Source organism: Hemitrygon akajei, chromosome 9 (genome assembly GCF_048418815.1).
Source record: "Hemitrygon akajei chromosome 9, sHemAka1.3, whole genome shotgun sequence".
Taxonomy (NCBI): Eukaryota; Metazoa; Chordata; class Chondrichthyes; order Myliobatiformes; family Dasyatidae; genus Hemitrygon; species Hemitrygon akajei.
In genome coordinates this window covers 73390687-73410820 of record NC_133132.1, presented here as the reverse complement: position 1 = coordinate 73410820, position 20134 = coordinate 73390687, and the positions used below count along the sequence as shown (strand labels likewise).

The following is a 20134-nucleotide window of genomic DNA, read 5'->3' as shown; positions in this document are numbered from 1 at the left end:
CAGACACAGGTTTGTGTTGTAATGTTCTCTGTTCAAACATAAATCAGTCATTAATCCAGCTTAGGTTATTAGTCACTATCTAATTATTTATTTTTGTCAAAGTAAACTTTAACCGTTCAATGTTCTGAACAACAATATTTGAATATAACATACAATTTATACCAGACAGACATTTTTTGGCCATTAAATGTTTCTAACAAGAATATTCCACTGGTAAATAGCACTTTGCTGATGAACAGTGCAAAGTGACCATTAACTGTAATGTTAAAAAAGAATTAATCTAGCGCCTTAATTTTCATTAACCAGTAATTCCATAATGTATTGCTCAGCCTCATTCTGTTGTTAATAGGCACTCTGCCAGAAACATTTGGTTACTAAGGAAGGTAAGTTTCAGTGTTTTTTTACTAAGGGAACAGAGTTTCAATGTACAAATTGTAACACATCTGATGCTGGATGCATCACAATGTACTGTAGTGAGGTTCACAATGTTTCTTATTGACGTAAGTATTGTCCACATTACAAGCATGTTTGCATTTCTTTAAGATTTCAATATTGTGTTATCTGCTTTGTAAACAGTTGATGACAAAAGACAAATATTTGAAATGCCTCAAATTTCAGTCTCCTATTTATCTGCTGACTGGTAAATCAAATCTTGAAAGGTTTGAAATCGTTAATAGAGGCCTCATTTTATTTTGGATAGGCTCTGGTAAACCATTAAGTCTACATTAAGATGGCCCTCGATGTTGGCTACTTCAGAGTAGGACAGATATTCCTTGGCTTTCCCTAGAATAAGTTACATTAAATATGCAGCTCTGCTAAAAGGCAGAACTTACGTTTGTTGACTTGGAGTATGCTGCCTTAGATTTGTAGGTGAAGGAACAGAAATACTGAAACAGACCAAGCTAGAGTAAAAAAATATTTGATGGGTTGGTCTAGTGCAAGACAGCCCATTGATTGGCCAGGATATTGTTGGCCTAGCCTATCTTTCCCTCCTTCATCCTTTCTGTACCTTAAAACTCTGTTTTCTAGTTATTCCAGTACTGATGCCAGCATTCCAGAGCGATGCTAAGCTATTTCTCTTCAGATAGATAGATAGATAGATAGATACTTTATTCATCCCCATGGGGAAATTCAACATTTTTTCCAATGTCCCATACACTTGTTGTAGTAAAACTAATTACATAGAATACTTAACTCAGTAAAAATATGATATGCATCTAAATCACTCTCTCAAAAAGCATTAATAATAGCTTTTAAAAAGTTCTTAAGTAGTTTACTTAAATACATTAAATACAATCAACCCCGGCACTTTAACATATCTTACTCCTGGCGGTTGAATTGTAAAGCCTAATGGCATTGGGGAGTATTGACCGCTTCATCCTGTCTGAGGAGCATTGCATCGATAGCAACCTGTCGCTGAAACTGCTTCTCTGTCTCTGGATGGTGCTATGTAGAGGATGTTCAGGGTTTTCCATAATTGACCGTAGCCTACTCAGCGCCCTTCGCTCAGCTACCGATGTTATACTCTCCAGTACTTTGCCCACGACAGAGCCCGCCTTCCTTACCAGCTTATTAAGACGTGAGGCGTCCCTCTTCTTAATGCTGCCTCCCCAACACGCCACCACAAAGAAGAGGGCGCTCTCCACAACTGACCTATAGAACATCTTCAGCATCTCACTACAGACATTGAATGACGCCAACCTTCTAAGGAAGTACAGTCGACTCTGTGCCTTCCTGCACAAGGCATCTGTGTTGGCAGTCCAGTCTAGCTTCTCGTCTAACTGTACTCCCAGATACTTGTAGGTCTTAACCTGCTCCACGCATTCTCCATTAATGATCACTGGCTCCATATGAGGCCTAGATCTCCTAAAGTCCACCACCATCTCCTTGGTCTTGGTGATATTGAGACGCAGGTAGTTTGAGTTGCACCATATCACAAATATCTACATATACTGTACCTGCTGAGTGTATCCAGCACCTGTTTGTTACAGTTTTAGTTGGAAAGAACTAAAGGAAGACATTTCATTTATTTTATTCAGGAGTAAGACAATATTAGATTGATAGGTCTAGAGCAGGGGTTCCCATCCTGCGGTCCATTGCTTAATGGTATTGGTCCATGGCATAAAAAAGGTTGGGAATGCCTAGTCTAGAGTAAGAGCATTTAGTTGTCTAATTACTTTTTTTTTTAGCTTGTTTCACTGGATACCTAAAGAATCAAGTAATCAAATGATGGGTTCATATATTTTCAAACAACCATTAAGTCTGTAAATACCCATTGCCCCCAGACAGTGAAGCTTTGTCTGCATACACTGAATTCCATGGCAGAAGTCCACAGATTGGGATTACTGGATTTTGGATTGTTGAATTTGGCTGTAAAAAAAATCAATCAGTACTCTGCAATCAAACAGCACAGCTATACAGAGATAAACAGTAACTAGCTCTTTCTTGGACATCAACCTGATTTTCACATATCTCTTAAAAAACTTTCCAAAATTGTTGAGAACATTCTCTGTGACAAATATGTTTCCTTTCCACACTTTTCAGTTTCCTTATTGCTGATTGTGGGTAATGATTTATTCGAGCTCTCATTGCATGTACCAGCAAAGTAAAATTAGCCTCTTCTTTAACAAGATTCCACTGTAAATATAGCTTAATGAAGATGAATAATCTGTGGAAGTGGACTAGTGGTCTCAAATTCAGCACCTCAACATCGTCAGTAAATGGAAAATACGATCTCATAATTCATGTGCAGCAGAAATGGTAACATAATTCTTCAATGCATTTCAATTTATTCAACTATCCAAAATACATTAATACAAGTTTTTATAATTGTTAAGGACATCTGGCTTCTGAGAATATCCATGTCAGGGACTGGAGAAATGAAAGATATGCATGAGCCATTGAAGACCATTTCATGTAAAGATAATTAATGGTCAGTTTTACACAAAGTGCTGGCACCACCTTCAATGGGACCTATCTCCAAACATATCTTTACCTCCCAACTCTCCATCTTCCACAGGCATTGCTCCATCCATGATTCTCTTGTTCATTCATCCCTCCCCACTGATCTCCCTCCAGGCACTTATCACTGTAAGTGGCAGATATGCTACACCTGACTGTTCACCTCCTCCCTCACCTCCATTCAGAGCCAGGTGAGGCAACAATTCACATGCAAATCTGCTGGGGTTGTCTACTAAATCTGATGCTTCCAGTGCGGCCTCATCTACGCTGGTGAGACCTGACGTAGATTTGGGGATCGTTTCGTCGAGCACCTCAGCTCCATCTGCAAAAAGTGGAACTTTCCAGTGGCCAACCATTTCAGTTCCTCTGCCCCTTCCCGTTCCAACACGCCGGTCCATGGCCTCCTCCTCCGCCACAACAAGGTCATTCTCAGGTTGGTGGAGCAACACACCATATTGCATCCAGGTAGCCAGCAACCTAGTGGCATGAACATCGATTTCTGTCATTTCTGGTTGCTTTTTTCCCTCCCACTTCTCTCTTTTTCACTTCCCCACTCTGGCCTCTTACCTTTTCTCATCATCTGCCCTTCACATCCCGCAGTTCCTCTTCTCCTTCCCTTTCTCCCATGATCCTCTCTCCTCTCCTATCAGATTCCTTCTTCTCCAGCCTTTTGCCTTTTTCCACTTATCACCTCCCAGCTTCTTACTTCATCCACCCTCCGCCACCCACCTGGCTTCACATATCACTTTCTAGCTTGTCCTTCTCCCCCTCCCCACTCCTTCTTATTCTGGCATCTTCATCCTTTCCTTTCAGTCCTGAAGAAGGGTCTCAGCCTGAAATGCCAACTGTTTCCATAGATGCTGCCTGTTCCATTGTTGAGTTCCTTCAGCATTTTGTATGCATTGCTCTGGATTTCCAGCATTTGCAGGATTTCTTGTTTGTTTTAACCAATACAGTATTACAATAACTAGATTTCTTAAGAAGTTTTCATTGATTTACTATATAGGATCCTGATCAAACCCACTTGGAGTACCGTGCTCAGTTCTGGTCACCTCACTACAGGAAGGATGTGGAAACCATAGAAAGGGTGCAGAGGAGATTTACAAGGATGTTGCCTGGATTAGGGAGCATGCCTTATGAGAATAGGTTGAGTGAACTCGGCCTTTTCTCCTTGGAGCGACAGAGGATAAGAGGTCACCTGATAGAGGTGTATAAGATGATGAGAGGCATTGATCATGTGGATAGGCAGAAGCTTTCTCCCAGGGATGAAATGGCTAGCACGAGAGGGCATAGTTTTAAGGTGCTTGAAAGTAGATACAGAGGAGATGTCAGGGGTAAGTTTTTACACAGAGAGTGGTGATATACAGGATTCTGACCTGTTAGATATTATTTTTAAAATGAATCCTTTAGTGAAGGGTTTTATTGGGAAAATTTATAATTTATTGTTACAACAGCACAATTACCCTTCACTTAATATTAAGCAAGATTGGGAGAGAGAGCTTAACATGACCTTGATAACAGAAGATTGGTTGCGGATTTTGAAGTTGGTTAACTCTTCTTCGATCTGTGCCAGTCACTCTTTAATTCAATTTAAAATTGTACATCGTTACTATTTGACAAGGGAGAGATTGTCTAAAATGTTTCCTAATGTTGATAGTCAGTCTGACAGATGTAAAACTGAGACAGCCACATCAACACATATGTTTTGGTCATGTTCTGTATTGAAACATTTTTGGAAGTCTATATTCTCTACAATTTCTAAAGTTTTAAAAATTAATTTATAACCCAATAAATTGACAGTTTTATTTGGTATAATCCCTCAATATATTCATGGTATTTCTCCATCAGACCAATATGTAATTGCATTTGTTACGTTATTGGCCAGAAGGGCTATTTTGTTGAAATGGAAAGATGCTTCTGCTCCTACTTTGATACAATGGTTTTCTCAGGTGATGCTATGTCTTAGTTTGGAGAAAATCAGAAGTCAAACTTTTGATCCTTGATTTGATTTTGAGAAAAGGTGACGTTCATTCACCCGCTACTATCATCTGATTTGAGTTAATTAATATGGTTTCCTTCTGATTTTTCTTTAGGTGGATTTGAGTTGGTGGATTGATTTTTTTAATGGAAGCTTGTTTGATCTATTGCTCCTGGGTTGTGCTTCCAATGGGGTTTTTTTTTCTCATTTTGTTTTTCAGTTAGTAGGGTTCTTTTTTCTTTTTTCTTTCAAAAAAATCCTTAACACTTTATTTTTTCTTCTTATTATTGATATATTGCTTAGCTTTGTTAACCATATAACCATATAACAATTACAGCACGGAAACAGGCCATCTCGGCCCTTCTAGTCCGTGCCAAACGCTTACTCTCACCTAGTCCCGCTGACCCACACTCAGCCCATAACCCTCCATTCCTTTCCTGTCCATATACCTATCCAATTTTGCTTTAAATGACAATATTGACCACTTCTACTGGAAGCTCATTCCACACAGCTACCACTCTCTGAGTAAAGAAATTCCCCCTCGTGTTACCCTTAAACTTTTGCCCCCTAACTCTCAAATCATGTCCTCTTGTTTGAATCTCCCCTACTCTCAATGGAAAAAGCCTATCTACACCAACTCGATCTATCCCCCTCATTATTTTAAATACCTCTATCAAGTCCCCCCTCAACCTTCCATGCTCCAAAGAATAAAGACCTAACTTGTTCAACCTTTCCCTGTAACTTAGGTGCTGAAACCCAGGTAACATTCTAGTAAATCTTCTCTGTACTCTCTCTATTTTGTTGACATCTTTCCTATAATTCGGTGACTAGAACTGTACACAATACTCCAAATTCGGCCTTACCAATACCTTGTACAATTTTAAGATTAAATCCCAACTCTCATACTCAATGCTCTGATTTATAAAGGCCAGCATACCAAAAGCTTTCTTCACCACCCTATCCACATGAGATTCCACCTTCAGGGAACTATGCATCATTATTCCTAGATCACTCTGTTCTACTGCATTCTTCAATGCCCTACCATTTACCATGTATGTCCTATTTGGATTATTCCTACCAAAATGTAGCACCTCACACTTAGCAGCATTAAACTCCATCTGCCATCGTTCAGCCCACTCTTCTAACTGGCCTAAATCTCTCTGCAAGCTTTGAAAACCTACTTCATTATCCACAATGCCACCTATCTTAGTATCATCTGCATACTTACTAATCCAGTTTACCACCCCATCATCCAGATCATTAATGTATATGACAAACAACATTGGACCCAGTACAGATCCCTGAGGCACACCACTAGTCACCGGCCTCCAACCTGACAAACAGTTATCCACCACTACTCTCTGGCATCTCCCACCCAGCCACTGTTGAATCCATTTTATTACTTCAATATTAATACCTAACGATTGAACCTTCCAAACTAACCTTCCGTGTGGAACCTTGTCAAAGGCCTTACTGAAGTCCATATAGACAACATCCACTGCTTTACCCTCATCAACTTTCTTCGTAACCTCTGCAAAAAATTCAATAAGATTTGTCAAACATGACCTTCCACGCACAAATCCATGCTAACTATTCCTAATCAGACTCTGTCTATCCAGATAATTATATATACCATCTCTAAGAATATTTTCCATTAATTTACCCACCACTGACGTCAAACTGACAGGCCTGTAATTGCTAGGTTTACTCTTATAACCCTTTTTAAACAATGGAGCCACATGAGCAATACGCCAATCCTCCGGCACCATCCCCGTTTCTAATGACATTTGAAATATTTCTGTCAGAGCCCCTGCTATTTCTACACCAACTTCCCTCAAGGTCCTAGGGAATATCATGTCAGGATCCAGAGATTTATCCACTTTTATATTCCTTAAAAGCGCCAGTACTTCCTCCTCTTTAATTGTCATAGTTTCCATAACTTCCCTACTTGTTTCCCTTACCTTACACAATTCAATATCCTTCTTCTTAGTGAATACCGAAGAAAAGAAATTGTTCAAAATCTCCCCCATCTCTTTCAGCTCTACACATAGCTGTTCATTCTGATTCTCTAAGGGACCAATTTTATCCCTCACTATCTTTTTGCTATTAATATAACTGTAGAAACCCTTTGGATTTATTTTCACCTTACTTGCCAAAGCAACCTCGTATCTTCTTTTAGCTTTTCTAATTTCTTTCTTAAGATTCTTTTTACATTCTTTATATTCCTCGAGCACCTCATTTACTGCATGCTGCCTATATTTATTGTAGATCTCCCTCTTTTTCCGAACCAAGTTTCCAATATCCCTTGAAAACCATGGCTCTCTCAAACTTTTAACCTTTCCTTTCAACCTAACAGGAACATAAAGATTCTGTACCCTCAAAATTTCACCTTTAAATGACTTCCATTTCTTTATTACATCCTTCCCATAAAACAAATTGTCCCAATCCACTCCTTCTAAATCCTTTCACATCTCCTCAAAGTTAGCCTTTCTCCAATCAAAAATCTCAACCCTGGGTCCAGTCCTATCCTTCTCCATAATTATATTGAAACTAATGGTATTGTGATCACTGGACCCAAAGTGCTCCCCAACACATACGTCTGTCATCTGACCTATCTCATTCCCTAACAGGAGATCCAACACTGCCCCTTCTCTAGTCGGTACCTCTATGTATTGCTGCAAAAAACTATCCTGCACACATTTTACAAACTCAAAACCATCCAGCCCTTTTACAGAATTGGTTCCCAGTCTATGTGTGGAAAATTAAAATCTCCCACAATCACAACCTTGTGCTTACTACAAATATCTGCTATCTCCTTACAAATTTGCTCCTCCAATTCTTGCTCCCCATTAGGTGGTCTATAATACACCCCTATAACTGTTACTACACCTTTCCTATTCCTCAATTTCACCCAAATGGCCTCCCTAGATTAGCCCTCTAAACTATCCTACCAAAGCACCGCTGTAATATTTTCTCGGACAAGCAATGCAACACCTCCTCCTCTTGCCCCTCCGAATCTATCACACCTGAAGCAACAAAATCCAGGAATATTTAGTTGCCAATCATACCCCTCCTGCAACCATGTTTCACTAATAGCTACAACATCATATTTCCAGTTAATCAGTTATTTGCTAATTTAATTCTTCATTGTACATAATGACATATTGACTTAATGTATCTTTTTTGTTGATCTTCAATAATAATTAATTAATAAGATTTTAAAATGAGAGAGTGGTGAGTGCGTGGAATGGATTGACAGCGGCAGTGGTAGGGGTGGAAACGATAGGGTCTTTTAAGAGAATCCTGGATGGATACATAGAGCTTAGAAAAATAGAGGGCTATGGGTAATCCTAGGTAGTTCTAAGGTAAGTACATATTTCGGCACAGTATTGTGGGCCGAAGGGCCTGTATTATGCTGTAGGTTTTCTATGTTTCTCTGTTTCTATTAACCTTGTCTTCTTTTGAAACTTTGAAAGATGTTCTTAATGTCATGCAGCCAAAGATAAAAGTTGGTTTCCTGTTGCAGACTGTTTTTGTTCTTCAGTGAACACAGTGGAACATTTTTACTGTTTGTAAGCATAACCACCTATCACTAGAAAATAGTTACCCAATAAAAGGAGACAAAGTTTAGTGCAGCCACACGCTGCAGTAGCAGAAGGACTATCCTGACAATTAATTCTAAATCCCAGGTGTACAAAGGTTAACGTGGGCTGTCGACAAAACTTACGAAACCAGGAAGTGAGTGAATCCACACTATCATAAACATCTGACTGAACATCTGACTGAAAGGATCCGAGTTATTTTTAATTATTTTGCAGTACTGATAAGAAAGTATCCCAGCAGCTCCTTCCCTGTCATGTAGTCAAAGAAGTGTTTGCTCACAGTAATTTAGCTTTGAGGCCATACCAAGGCATTCACGATGGCTTGCTGACTAATGGGAACATAGAAATTAAGAAAAAAATAGGCTATTCAGCCCATCAGGGTCACTCCAGCATTCAACATGACCACAATCAATCATCGATTCCTGTACCCTGTTCTCACCTTGATGATAGAATGGATGTACCTCCAAATACACATAGCTTCATGTAATTTAGTGAATCCTCCCCTCAATATCAGAATCAGAATGAGAATCAGGTTTATTATCACTGGCGTTGACGTGAAATTTGTTAACTTAGCAGCAGCAGCTCAATGCAATACATAATCTAGCAGAGAAAAAAATAATTATAAATAAAATAAAACATAATAATAATAAATAAACAAGTAAATCAATTATGTATATTGAATCGATTTTAAAAAGTGTGCAAAAACAGAAATACCATATATTTTTAAAAAGTGAGGTAGTGTCCAAAGCTTCAATATCCATTTAAGAATCAGATGGCAGAGGGGAAGAAGCTGTTCCCAAATCGCTGAGTGTGTGACTTCAGGCTTTCGTACCTCCTGCCTGATGGTAACAGTGAGAAAAGGGCATGCCCTGGGTGCTGGAGGTCCTTAATAATGGACCCTGCCTTTCTGAGACACTGCTCTCTAAAGACGTCCTGGGTACTTTGTAGGCTAGTGCCCAAGATGGAGCTGACTGTGGATTTATAACGTTCTGCAGCTTCTTTTGGTCCTGTGCAGTATCCCCTCCATATCAAACAGTGATGTAGCCTGTCAGAATGCTCTCCACAGTACAACTATAGAAGTTTTTGATTGTATTTGTTGACATGCCAAATCTCTTCAAACTCCTAATAAAGTATAGCCTTCTTTATAACTACATTGATATGTTGGGGACCAGGTTAGATCCTCAGGGATCTTGACGCCAGTAACTTGAAGCTGCTCACTCTCTCCACTTCTGATCCCTCTATGAGAATTGGTATGGGTAATAAGGAGAGTGTCCTTGTCTCTGTAGTGCCCTGATGAAAGGTCTCAGTCTGAAATGTCAACCCTTCATTCCTCTCTATAGATGCCACCTGATCTGCTGATTTCTTCCAGCATTTTGTATGTGTTAATCTGGATTTCCAGCATCTGCAGCATCTCTTGTCTTTGTCATCTGCTTTAAGAGGTGGGTAGGATCTTAGGAACATCATGTGACATTATAAAGTGCAAAATTAAGCAAAGACCAATCTTATACCAAACCTGGTTCTTTTTGTACCCTTTTTCCAACAGGACACACTGATGCATGATTTCCCGCTGTGCCGTTTGCAATCAAATATCCAATAAGTCTTTCAGCTTCAAACCCCAAACTAATTTCAGACATACCTTTAACTCTGGGTTTTGCGTTATAAAATGGTGTTAGTATGTCAGAGACAGAGCTTTGTATGTTTGTATTATTGTGATCTCTTGATCACATTCCTAAGAAGGGACCTGAACTGATGAAAGTCTCAGTTGTAACGTTGCATAGATGCCACCTGACTTGCTGAGTTCCTCCCCTGATTTGTGCGTGTTTTCTAAGAAGTTTCTCCTTTTCATCAGCCATGCAGACAGGATGGACTGAAGGGCCTATACCTCGTGGTCTTTTCCTGATTATCATTGGTGAGCCCAGCAGCAGGGGAGCGGCTTGGCCTCGGTTGTTGCGCAGACTGGACCTTCACGCTGCAGAATCACCAGTGGCAGCCACGCGGGGACGCGGCGTGGAAGGGAGCAGGGGCTTGACGGATGTGCTTGAGTCCATGCTGGGTTGGGTCTAGTCCCTCCCGTCGGGTGCTGCTCTCCAGTGTTTGCTCGGTGGAAGCCGTGTTGGATTGCACTGGGCTGTGGCTGCACAGGTGATGTGATGAGGATCTGCTGCATGCTTGTTCTTGCAGAAGTGTGGCTCCGGGACAACATGCCATCAGTCTTTAGTCCATGCCACTCAGGGACTTGAGCTAATGCTATTTTCCTGTGACTGTATGCACTGTTGTAAATATATGTGCTCTGTGTGACGGCATTACAGAATTTTGTACTTAGGCCCCGGGGGAATGCTGTTTCATTTAGCTATATACGTGTGTATAGCTGAGTGATAATTTAACTTGAACTTGCCCTTAAACTTCAGATTCTCCAACATTATAAACTTTCTCTTTTGGGGATGTCTGCTTTCTTCCAGTTCTTCCCTTCAACAGGATTACTCCACCCAAACAAATTTCTCCTTTACCCCCATGTTGCTTCCCATTATGTTTCTCTTTAACATTTCCTCTTTGCCCACTAATTTCTTGCCCTGAACCTCTGTTCTAAAATTGCCTTTAAATTATGAAAATCAGCAGAAAACCATGGTCTTACTCAGTCCAATCCCCACTTCCTTGGTGTTGCAGATGAACTTGGTAGCCAAGGAGGTTGAGAACCTCAAGGTGTACCTGCCACTGGGCCTCACCTCCACAGCTATTCTTGAGCTGAAGGAGGCACTACAGGTCATGTGATTCACCAACTACACGGTCATCCCTAATGGACATCCAGCTCAGCAAATAAGGACACCTCCCAGTGATTCTATTACCAGGTCCATACCATCAAGAAGGGCAACCACTCAGCCCAGTGCTGTCACGAGGATGGGGGCAGTGATGTTATCTGATGGCTCTTCTGTGGTGCTAAGCCACCTGAACCTTGAAGGGAGGAGGAACAATGCCTGCAGAGAGTCAATTGTATAGACATGGGTTGATCTGTAAGCATTGGGAAGTCAGTGCCAGTACTGAGTCTGCCCCACCATAAGGCACAGCTGGTTATTACCCTGTACCAAACTGTATGCTGTTTGTTCCAATCTTGGTGATGGAAAGTTTCTTTTGAGTTGAAGCTTTTGGACTTTTTACTGAATTACAAGTTTGGAACTTGGCAGACAAGTCAAATTTGACATTAAGTTTATTGGCCTGGTTCACTGCACACTCACATGCAAAGAATGCTCACTTCAAGGTCAATGATCAAATTGGCCAACACTTGCCATTCCTTCAGAGCGTGTTGTTTTATAACTGCATGTTCAATCTGGGCATACTTTAGAGATAATCTTCTCAAGAGGATGAAAGTGCAAAAAGGAAAATTAAGCTGTATTTAATGCAATCTGTATTACATGATTATGCTCACAGAACAAAGATCAAGAAAAAAGATTTGCTTTACTCTTCTTTTTGCATACCTTCTTACCTTCAAATGTTGTTGAACAATGTGTAGGTTCTGTGCAACTCTCACAAATTCAGTCCATAATAAAAATCTTATCAGCAATTTTCCAGATCTTATTTTAGTCGTTGTTCTAAAAATAAAGCAGACTCTGTTTGTGATGCCATTTTGAAGTTGGATTATAATGGAACACAAAGCTAAATTTTAACTCTGCGATATGCTGGGAGCAAGGATGGGATAGTGACCTCCAGCAGGAAACACTTATCATTTTCAGCACTACTGGTAGTTAGTGCAGTCTTTATTCAGCAACGGTACTAACATGACATTATCAGATTTCCTGACCTGTTGGGTCAAACAGACAAAATGACAGCACCACATGCTCAATTTCATCTCCACTATTTAAAGACAAATTGCACGTAAGAAATCTGATGGACTTCCCAGCGCAAAAAAGGAGAACAAGAATGGAAGTGTATGTCCTAGATTCAGGGACGACTCGAGTATTCTAACTGCAAGCAAGTCATCGTCTTCCCTGCCAATGGCAGGAGGAAGTGTCTAGATGATCCTTGAAATGCGTTGCGTGGGTAATCCAGAAGTCAAGAACAGGAGTATGGGTTCACTCCCACAAGCACTTCAAACAGCTCATCAGGACAAGAAAGATGAACACAGTAAAACGCGAATTCAACCCTATCAATTTACCTTCTTAATTCCACTCTCCACACTTAAAATCATAGCTTCTATTATTTTAAAATCCTCTCTATTTTAAAATAAAATTGTCACGGTAGTGAAGCGGTTAGCACAACACTGTTACAGCTCAGGGCATCAGAGTTCAGAGTTCAATTCCAACCTCCCCTGTAAGGAGTCTGTACATCCTCCCCATAGAATGCACGGGTTTTCTCTGGGTGCTCCAATTTCCTCCCACTGTCCAAAGACATCCTGGTTAGTAGGTTAATTGGTCATTGAAAATTGTCCTGCGATTATACGTGGGGGAGGGGTGGCTTGCTGGTCAGCATGGCCAGAAATGCCTGTTTTGCACTGTATACCCAAATAAATAAACAAATAATTTTAAAACCCAGACTTTATGGTCAGAGTGTTTACTAAGCAGTAGTCCAGGTTTAATGTGTCAACTAAAACTTAATTCATGCAACAATGCATAGTGTTTTCAGATCATTTTAAACAACCATAAGGAATACACACTTGAAATATTCCACCATTTGCTGATTGCACTTGATGATGTGAGGAAGACTAGTGGAGATGGATTGCACAACTTCATGATTTCCATCATAAACTCCTCAGGGACAGAATTACAATATTCATCACTCGGGGCTGTTTGGAAGACATATCACTATGACTTCATCAGCATTAGAGTTCAAAATGAGAACCTGAATTGCTCACCTTTATAACTTGTCCATATCCTGATCCAGGTTGGATGTCAGGAGTTGGATCTGTTCCAGGAGTTTAGACCTCAGAAGCGGGTTGCCATACTGCTGATAGACACAGATTTTTGCTCGTTTCCTTCAATCGACAACAGGAACTGTTTCAAGATGAAGATGAGACCACATTATTAAATGGACAATATTCAATGTACTGGATTATACGACCATAAGATATTGGAGCAGAAGTAGGCCATTCGGTCCATCGAGTCTGCTCCGCCATTCAATCATGGGCTGATCCAATTCTTCCAGTTATCCCCACTCCCCTGCTTTCACCCCATACCCTTTGATGCCCTGGCTAATCAAGAACCTGTCTATCTCTGCCTTAAATGCACCCAATGACTTGGCCTCCACAGCCGCTCATGGCAACAAATTCCACAGATTTACCACCCTCTGACTAAAGTATAAATCATAGTTAATGTGATCCACATAGATTGTTAACCTTGTGCTTAAATCATCCCTGACCTAACACTTTTCTAATTCTGAAAAGCTCTCCAGACATCACAAACTACCCCAAACTTGCCCCCACCCTACCCATCACCACCACCCCACATACTCTTTCTATTGGAAATATGATCCATTACTCAGCTGTTTATTCACTTATGTCAACCACAATCTATAAAATAAATTCCTCACCATCACTGTTATCATATCTCTATCTTTCTCTCACGCTCACACACATGCACTCACTTTTTCTCCTTGTGGAGCCAAACTGTAGCCGCGCTGTACAGGTGCCGTAGGTCCTTACTGTGCTGCCGTTCGCGGCCCTTGGGGGGGGACCCAGTTCTCTGTTGCGGGTGTACCAAAAAGCAGCGTCCCGAATGCTTGTCCCAGACATATAGGAGGCTATCCTGATGGCCAGCCGCCGTAGCCATCAGCGGCGGGCTCTGCAGCCGGGCTGTGGTGAACTACATATACCTGTCTGGACTGCTCCTGTGGCTCCTCCCACAGACCCCTGTATAAAGGCGATTGAGGCCTGAGACCGGCCTCATTCTCCAGGATGTAGTGTTGTTCATTCTTCCAGTCAATAAAAGCTGATATCTCGCTTCTTACGTCTCAGAGTGAGTTATTGATGGTGCATCACTCCTTCTCTCTCCTCTCTCGCTCTTCCTTTGTCTGTTTTTTCTCTCTCTCCTCTCTCTGTCTCCCTATCTGTCTATCTTTCTCTTGCTTTTTCTGTCTCCTCTCTCCTTCCACTTTCTCTCTCTCTCTCTCCATCCCTCTCTCACTCTCTCTCTTTCTCTCTCCATCTCTATCTATCTCCCTTTCTCCCCCATTTTCAGACCCTCATTAAATCCTGACTATTGTTTTACATTCTTGCAGTGTCCGTTTTATGTATATATAGTACTTGATTGTAAAACTCCTTTAGCGCCCTGAGGTAAAAGAGCATGCAAAATTCTTTTTCCGTGGTTTGAGATCATGGCTTAACCTCTCATTTCTCCATTTGCTTCCTGTGTACTTCCTAAATTCTTTTGTAAATTTTTGTAAATGCCTTTTGTAAATTCTTTGGAGATCTATTTCAATATGTAAGCATCATTAAAATGGAAAAAAAAGTTATTGTTTTGTTTTGATAATTAATGGCCCCCTAGGGCCAGTACATTGCCTGCTTCTGTTTTGAGTTTTGCTTTGCTCTGTCTACAAGTCTAATCTCAGGTCATACAGGAGTTCTTCATCGGATTAGAAATAAAGAAACAATATGAAAGCAGCAAAGACTTGATTTCATCATCTCTCTATAGTAGCTTCCTGACCTACAAATGATGAAATTATAACTTCAAGACATCTCTGGAAAATTGAACCAGAAGTCTGGTCTGAGCCATCTGGCACTATAGAGCAGTGCTTAAGAAGTGCTGCAGCCATGTTCCAGATCAGCGGTTACACCCTCCCCCCTCTGCTCTGTAGGTAGATACAAGGAGTCTCAGGAAAGTGCATTTAAGAAAAGCAGCAGTGTTATCCCCGGAGCCCTGGTGATGCTCATCCTTCGACTGACTAGCAGCCAGAATTAGAGTCATATTGTCATGGAGCTTACAGCACAGAAACAAGTCCTTCGGCCCATGTAGTCCCTACCCACCTGGTCTGCCCTGTCCCGGCTACCTGCACCCAGACCATTGCCCTCCATACCCCTTTCATCTAGGTACCTATCCAAACTTCTATTAAATGTTGCAATTGAACCTACATCTACCACTTCTGCCAGCAGCTTATTCCGTGCTCATATCACCATCTAAGTGAAGAAGTTCCTCCTCAGATTCCCCTTAAATATTTAAATTTTCACCCTAAACCTAAAACTTCCAGTTCTATTCTCAGTGGAATCTCAGTGGATAAAAGCCTGCTTGCATTTGCCCTATGAATACCTCTCATAATTTTGTATACCTCTATCAAATCTCCCCTCATTCACCTGCACTCCAGGGAATGAAGTCCTAACCTATTTGGCTTTTCCTTATAACCCGTAGCTTCAAGTCCCAGTAAAGTTGTTGTAAATCTTCTCTGCACTTTTTCAAGTTTAATGATATGTTTTCTGTAGGTAGGTGACCAGAAATGGACATAATACTCCAAACTTGGCCTCGCCAATATCTTATACAACTTTAACATAACATCTCAACTCCTGTACTCAATAAACAGACAAGAGAAAATCTGCAGATGTTGGAAATTTGAGCAGCACACAGCATACTGGAGGAACGTAGCAGGCCAGGCAGCATCGATGGAAAAAAGTCCTGCCGAAGGGCCTCAGCCCGAAACGTTACAAGAAGGGTCAGAGCCGTCTCTACTTCCTGAGGAGACTGAGGTCCTTTAACATCTGCCGGACAATGCTGAGGATGTTCTACGAGTCTGTGGTGGCCAGTGCTATCATGTTTGCTGTTGTGTGCTGGGGTAGCAGGCTGAGGGTAGCAGACACCAACAGAATCAACAAACTCATTAGTAAGGCCAGTGATGTTGTTGGGGTGGAACTGGACTCTCTGACGGTGGTGTCTGAAAAGAGGATGCTGTCCAAGTTGCATGCCATCTTGGACAATGACTCCCATCCACTCCATAATGTACTGGTTAGGCACAGGAGTACATTCAGCCAGAAACTCATTCCACCGAGATACAACACTAAGCGTCATAGGAAGTCATTCCTGCCTGTGGCCATCAAACTTTACAACTTCTCCCTCAGAGTGTCAGACACCCTGAGCCAAAAGACTGGGTCTGGACTTATTTCCACTTGGCATAATTTACTTATTATTATTTAATTATTTATGGTTTTATATTACTATATTTCTACACTATTCTTGGTTGGCGCGACTGTAATGAAACCCAATTTCCTTCGGGATCAATAAAGTATGTCTGTCTGTCTGTCTGGCCTGCTGAATTCCTCCAGCATTTTCTGTGTGTTGCTATACTCAGCACCCTGATTTATGAAAACTACACTACCTCAGTTTTGGAAAATTGATTCAAAGACATTGCATTCAAATTCCACAATGGCAATGGGAATTTGAAATTCAAATAATTCAATAAATCTGGAATTTTAAAAGAATCAGAAAAAAAGTCTTAGAAACAGTAAGCATGAAACTATCAGAACTCTCTCAAAAGGCATTGAATTCACTATTTTCCTTCAAGAATGAAATCACCGAAAACCGGCTAAGTGTAATTCCAGATGCGACATCATGGTTGACTCGTAATTACCTTCTTAGCTGAGAGGCAATAGGACATGGATAATAAATGCCAGTATTACAGGAAATATCCACATCCTGTGAATGAATAAATAGAAACACCCTGCAAAAACAAACCACCTGATTTTTACCCGACTGCTCTTCGTGGGGGTTTTCTATGGCCAAATGTATCTGCAGCTTTTTCTATATTCTTACAAAAAGGCGTTCATTGGATCTCAAGCACTTGACCCTCCCAAGGTTATAAAATGCATTGTATAAATGCAAGTCTTTCTGTTTGCTGTTGTGAAATGTGTATTTACAATGAATAAAACTGTGTTTGCATATAGAATAATAGATCAATGTTATCAAAATCTTCAATACTACTGATAATGTATAAATCAGAAATTAAAGATAAGGAAGTTTATAGCTATTGGTTTTACTTTAATAAATCAAGACGCTCATCATTATTTCTATGTCAGCAAGGCTAGTATTTGTAGAGCAATTTTCTTGACCGCTAGATACTCCAAAATAACCCATAGCCCATTAATTATATAGATTTTGAATTATTGTTACCATTGTCTTGAAGATAATTTGCTTTAAGCAAAGATCCAACCCATAAACTTGTCAAGATTGTGCTAGATTGTGCTAATGCATATCTATCTATTAAATCTATTGCAACCATTCTACTTTTTAAATATAAATTTACTTTGTACTACCTCAGTATACTTAATGTTTTGACATAATCTGCACAGATGGTTTTCAAAACGAAGTTTTTCACTGTATGTCAGTATATTTGACAATAATAAAACAATTATCACTGACTAATGAGATAAAAGACCGGGAGACAAGAAGATACAGAAGAGGAGCAGAATTATGTCGTTTGGTCCATTGAGTCTGCTAGTCAATTCAATCATGGCTGACTTCTTTAACCCCGTTCTTTTGCTTTCTCTGCGTAACTCTTAACCCCTTATAATCAAGACCATTGATGAGAAAAATATGACTGCACTGGAGTGGGTTCAGTGTTGGTTCACCACGATACTGTCTCAGGTGGAGTGTCCCAGTTATGCAGAGAAATTGTAAAGTCTGTTACAGAAAAGGCTTAGGGGTCCTGTTTGAGGAGTACAAAATTGCGACAGACATGGAGTAAATTGTCAAAAACTTTTCCCCTGTACACACTTTAGTTCTGGAGAAAGGTTTCTTACACTTTACACCATATTCCTCATAATTCTGTATTCCTGAAACAGGTACCCAACCTCAGCCTCCTCTGAAAATAGACTTTACAATTTCTCTGCATATCTGGAACGCTTATGGTAAGGGGCAGAAAATTCAGAGGATCTCTTAACATTTAAGGAGTATCTAGACCAGCATTTGACTTGCCAGTTGATAGAAGGCTACTGGCCATGTGCTAGAAAATGACAAGTATAGATAAGAACTGGAGGTTTTATTTAGACGTAGCTTGCAAAAGAGCCTGTGTCCATGCAATAACAAAATTTTTGGTCTATGGAGAATCATCCTTCTGACATTACTGTATGGAGCCGAGTCATGGAACACCTACATTAGGCACCTAAAAGCCCCGGAACAAATATTAAAGATTTTGCGGATCAGCTGAAAGGACAGACATTCCAACAGCAGTGCACTGGAGGAGACCAATATGATCAGCGTCTCCACCATGATAATGTATCATCAACTCTGATAGATAGGTCAAGTCATTCAGATGTATTATTCACATCTCCCCAAACAGATCCTTTACTCCCAGTTGAAAAAAGGCCAGCGAGCCCCCAGTGGGCAAAGGAAACGTTTCAAAGATAACATCAAAATCAGCCTGAAGAAATTCACATTACACTTAAAAACTGAGAAGACATTGCCCTCAATAGATACACCTGGTACAGAAAATCGGGTCACGTGTGAGTCACAGAGAGCAAGCGGCAGCTGCGGAAGAAGAAACTGAACAACCAAAATACCCAGCCACTAACCACAGCCACCACTTAATCTTGCCCACACTGCACCAGAACATGTGCATTCAGGATTGATCTCTACAGCCACCTAAGGATCCACCAATAGAATATCACTTGCTGTTCACCACACCATAACGATTCCAGATAATCTTCAAGAATTGACTGCAAATTATGAGGATTTTAGTGTTGTTAATGCTGTAGCAACAATTTCCTCAAAACTATGGGTAGGGCTCTCAGTACCAGTAACTGTGGTGTTAACTGTTCAGGCTAACAAAATGGCTTCTCTGTAATGTTACTTAATGCTGTAATGGGCTTCTGTATCTGGAATGTTTGGGTTATAACTGTAGATAGCGGGGGAACTAACCAATGGAGAACTGTTATGCTATCTTGAAAGTGTAAGCTGAGCGGGAGTTTGTGGTCTTTTTCGGGAGGCGAGCGAGGAAGACGGACATGTGAGGAGCGGACTGTGGTTCCAGGGTGGCGGATACAGGATGTCAGCGGTTCAGACAGTGGCAAAAGGCTCAGAAGGTCATTGTGGATGGAACCAGAAGCGTGAGCTCCAATGTATTAAAATATTATTTTGCACAAACTGATAAACTTACTAATTTGGCGCCTTTAGGTTATCTGTTTCTACTAAGCTATCACTAAGAAATAACTATAAAGTTGCAATTATTTACCTGCCTTTGGTGTCTTGTCTGGTATTTATGTTATGAGCGTGTACTGGGGGAGGGCATTACTCCGTATTTACACCGAAGTATTACACGATTGGCGGGGCGACAGCAGTTCACCCTGGGCGATCGGGGGTAAATTGGGGGCATGGATGCTACACATGCTTAAACAATGCATAGCATTTTTGCTGCCAATCTTTAATTTACTAGGATGCTTGGTATTGTTTAATGGACACCTCTTTACAAAGACCTATTACAGCCAATACCCAGTCCCTACATGCAGAAAGGTTCTTGGAACAATAATCTTCTGACCTCAGTTGCACTCTTCTAGCATTCTCACACAGAGTACATAAAGAGGCAAAAACCACAGTTTTTAATTAGCTTTGAAACTTTATACTAAATAAAATTTGAATCACATAAATAAGATTATGGTCAAAGGTGAAATATCATGAACAATTGACTTTAA

General features: G+C 40.6%; 1 long non-coding RNA gene across 1 annotated transcript; it reads left to right on the top strand.

The window, feature by feature from the left end:
• Positions 1-441: 441 nt before the first annotated feature.
• LOC140732798 (uncharacterized) lies at positions 442-12097 on the top strand. The gene is made up of 2 exons (XR_012100140.1): positions 442-500; positions 10391-12097. It is a non-coding gene; the product is annotated as an uncharacterized lncRNA (long non-coding RNA).
• Positions 12098-20134: the final 8037 nt, after the last annotated feature.